The sequence below is a fragment of the Chinchilla lanigera genome, unplaced genomic scaffold, assembly GCF_000276665.1.
Source record: "Chinchilla lanigera isolate Chin_1 unplaced genomic scaffold, ChiLan1.0 scaffold00004, whole genome shotgun sequence".
Lineage (NCBI taxonomy): Eukaryota > Metazoa > Chordata > Mammalia > Rodentia > Chinchillidae > Chinchilla > Chinchilla lanigera.
In genome coordinates this window covers 39,289,197-39,293,209 of record NW_004955405.1, presented here as the reverse complement: position 1 = coordinate 39,293,209, position 4,013 = coordinate 39,289,197, and the positions used below count along the sequence as shown (strand labels likewise).

Sequence of the window (4,013 nt, the reverse complement as noted above, 5' to 3'; positions counted from 1 at the left end):
GATCTCAGTGCTTCAGTGAGACCCGAGGCAGCAGGCAGACTCCTGGCCCACTGGAAGAGTGGCCACATATCATTGTCGGCTCCTGGGTCTCTCTAGAAGGGACTTCAGCTTCAGGGCTGCTCTAGGTCATTTAGAGGGGCAGCAGCTTCTTCCCAGGCACAGGGCCTTGTCCCTGAATGTTCCTTGGCAGCAGTGCCAAACACATCTGTGACGAGGACTTCCAGACTGCTCCCCCTGGATGTCCTGCTGCATTTCGGGAGGGGTTCATTTGTCTGCTTCCCTGGGAGCAGACTGTGGGGCTCAGGGATGCCGAGTAAGGTTGGAGAGTAATGGGGGAGTGGATGGGACACTTACACCAGGATGGGCTGTTCTGAGTGGGGATTGAGAGGTTCCCTTCACAGGAAATACTGAAATAACCACAGAGAGACTGCTCTGTGAGAGACACTCATCTGTTCAGAAGTAGACACTTGTGTGGAAGAGTGCAGTGCTTCACTTCTGCCTTGGTGTCTCCTACACTACAACAAGGCTTCCTCTGCAGTGAAGGGACAGAAGGAAGTACAGGTCCTCTGGACATCCTTAAGAAATATGGGAGGAAAAAGAAAGAAAAACTAGAGTCCCCCTCCCATGGTAAACTTAGAAAAGGAAGTATAATTACAGTTCACAACTTGACTCACAAAGAAAAAGTCTTAAACAGTGGAAATAGGAGTGTATTTTGGGGACAAATAGCTGGGTTTCAGCCACACACAAACACTGAGCCTCGGCCAGCTCAGGCCTCGCGTTCCAGACCATCTGCGCCTAGGCGAAGGCCTCGCCGGGATTCATCACGTTATTTCTGCACTTCGTGTCTCTGTTCAGCTATAAAATATTTTACTTTTCAAGACACAGTAAATGTCTGAACCCCTTTCTATGGTGAATGCTGCCCAACTGCCCAAACTGTTAGTTAGATTGGTCTAAAGTTTTTGTTTTAACAGAATAGAGGCACTGTAGATACAAAAAATGCAAAACACCCAAAACTGCAATCTTTTTCACAGAATGAGCAGATATGAATCACCTGTTTCTCTTTATATAATTTATTTCACTGTTTCTTGTTGTTAGTTGCTCCACTGTCCCAAACTTCAATCTTGCTTCTTCTACCTTCTGAGTTAGGAAGCTTCATGTCATCCCTGGTGACGTCCCAGGCAATGCTGTCAACCTTGCCCTGGGACTCTGAACTGTCCTCCAAAATGTCTTGGGAGTTCTCTTCTGAACTGCCTGCTTCTTCTGAATCTGCCTTATTCATCCCACATGAGGCATCAACCTACAGAAAGTACCAAGTGAGAAATCTATTTTAGGGCAGTCCTCCAAAAAGTTGTGATAAGACTACACAGGGAACAATGAATGTTCCATTAAAATATTGAAACGCAAAGGGCAAAAATGTCTGTCACAGCCAAGCACAGTGGCACATGCCTATAATCCCAGCTACTGAGGAGCCTGAGGCAGGAAGATCAGAAATTCTAGGGCAGCCTTGGCAACTTAGGAATGCCTGGTCTCAAAATAAAATTTTCAGCAAAGGGCCAGAATCCATCTCACAGGCAGAGTGCTTGCCTAGCATGCTCAGGACTCTGGATTCAATTCCCACGTTAATGGGGAGAAATGCTTTGGCACAAACTGTCCCTTTCATGCTTTCAGTGGGCAGGATCTAGCACAACAATGACCTGCATTTGCCAAAGACAGCCAAAGTGTCCTCCAGCCTACTTGTGTACACACAGATCACACTCACCAGCACTCGCTCAGTAACACGAGTCAGGCACCACGCTAGGCACTAGAGACTCAACAGCAAAGAAGTCGGCACAAAACCCTGCCTCCTAAAGCTCCGGCAGCAAATGACGTCCAAGGGCCAACCCTGCCTGCTCCCTGCTTTTGTTCGGCTTGTGAACTAAGAATGGCTTTTCTTTTTTTAAGTGGTTGAAAAAAATCCAATAACACTTTTTCAGGAGATGTAGAAATTGCATGAAACTCAAGTTCCTGTAGCCATGAGCAATGACTCTGGATTTGCAGATCTAGGGCAGCAGATGTTTCACAGAAGGTAAGGTCCAACATGGAGCTTATAGCAGGACCACAGCCCTAAGAAGGAATCCCAAGTCCAGTGAACACAGTGGGAAGGTTCCTGGCTCCAAACTGTGGCCACATACCATGAGAACGCTCCCGGGAGGAAGGAGCGGAGCAGGGTGACCACTAGGAAGCTCCTGCCAGAGTGCAGAGGGGAGACCATGACTGCGAGGACCAGGGCTGCAGGCAATGGAGCTCACATGCAAGGGTGGGTTGGGGTCTGTTTGCAGGCAGGGCTGACTGGATGTGGGCATGATTAGACAGGGCTACGTACAGGGTGAGGTCTGTCCAGATGCGTGGGTTATCACGGCAATTCTAATGCAGAAATAAAATGATATGAACTGTGATCATTTCCACATGAAGCTGATGGACTCATCCACTGTCCTAAACACATGATTTATTTGGCACACTTAATAAACCAGACTGTAAAGACCTGTTTTGGGGCTTGGATGGAGGGGTAAAAGCAGGTAGGCCATTTAAGGAAATACTGCTTCAAGACAGCAAAGGCAGGACTGGATTGAAAAACCCTCCTGTGACCCCATGTGACCAAATCCCTGTGATCTGCCTGGGAAGCGTAGGGACCCACAAGGCCTCAACTGCACGGTGACCATGTACCTGGGCTGTGACAGAAACACGAGCTCATGCCAGGGAAATGATGCTTAGAAGTGAAGTGGAGAAGCTCTCGCTCTTCTTTGTAGGTGACAAGGAAGCCTCATGATCTCACCGTGTTCAATGAAGACAAAGCACAGTCACTATTTGTAAAACTTTGCTCAGGGCCTGTCAAATTTTCAGCATTGAAACAACCAGGAGAGCAGCTTCCCTTTCTTCTCTGAGCTTTCCCTCTGCCTGGGCCATGTGTGGGAGGAAGTTCTGAACGTGGTCTGGAACTATGGAGAGAGAGTGACGCATATCAACATTTAGGGTAGCAAATTCTACAACCCATGACTCCCTGAAAAACACTTCTCTCTTGAATAGTACTAATAAGCTGTGCAAGTCTCTTCTGTTTATAAATCTCTACCCTCTTTTAAGTTCCCAGCAGAACTACACTACACAATTCTGAAATTGATTATTTCTCACATGCAGAGAAGGACATTCTTTGATTAGAATGCATTAAGGACACAATGATTTATTTAACCTTGAGTTTATGATCCTCCTGTCTTAGCCTCTTGAGTGCTGGGATTATAGGCGTGTCTTGGATGCTGGGATTACAGGCGTGTCTTGGATTACATGTGGAAACGATAATCCTTTGATTATCCTTGCTAAAACGTTTTGTATCCACCCATTAGTACTAGCTATGCCCTAGGTTCTCACTCAATAAAAGGTGACTGAAATTGGTATTTGAGGCTGCAGTCCAAAAGGCTGTATGCCCCTGATCCCAGAATTTTTTGCCTCTCTTGTTTTTCTTGTCTCTTTTCCTTTTCATCCGTGAGCACCTTGTTCACAGGACCTGACACACTGGATAGAATGACACTCACATATGTTATTTATGCTTCTACTACAACTTCAGAGCTATAAACTCCTGGGAGGTTTGCATTCAACACACAGTAAGTGAATGCAGAGACAATATGACATCACAGTTCAGTGCCCCTGTTTCTGAGGGTTTATAGTAGGACTGATGAGGTTAGGAGTAGAATCCCAATTCCATGCCTCACAATTTGAATTTCCCTGACCAAGTGCGTGCGGTAGTCGTGGTTGTGGACTGCCCAGTACGTGTTCCTCTTTGTCTGAAATCATGACCTTCCCTTTAAGTCTGGGTTGCTCTCCATCACTCTTGTCCCTCTTCCCACACATGCCTACATATTCCACTTTTGGACACTGTCATTTGTTCCATAGCATGTGCAGTGTCCATGTGCCCTGGTCAGGCCAATGAGTGATCATGCTACCACACTGAGGTATTGAGAAGGAAAGTCTTTGCGGGGGGGGGG

At 46.7% G+C, this 4,013-nt stretch overlaps 1 long non-coding RNA gene across 3 annotated transcripts in view; it reads right to left on the bottom strand.

Annotated features, from left to right (window-relative positions):
• Window positions 1-1,029: 1,029 nt before the first annotated feature.
• LOC106149734 overlaps window positions 1,030-4,013 on the bottom strand; it is a 9,330-nt gene continuing 6,346 nt past the window's right edge. Inside the window, exons 2-4 of one of the 3 annotated variants that reach the window (XR_001236091.1) lie at window positions 2,704-2,975; window positions 2,363-2,403; window positions 1,030-1,297 (exon numbers count right to left, since the gene is read on the bottom strand). This is a non-coding gene — a long non-coding RNA (uncharacterized LOC106149734). The remainder of the gene's footprint in view (window positions 1,298-2,362; window positions 2,404-2,703; window positions 2,976-4,013) is intronic. The other 2 variants (XR_001236089.1, XR_001236092.1) reach the window with 2 other exon arrangements.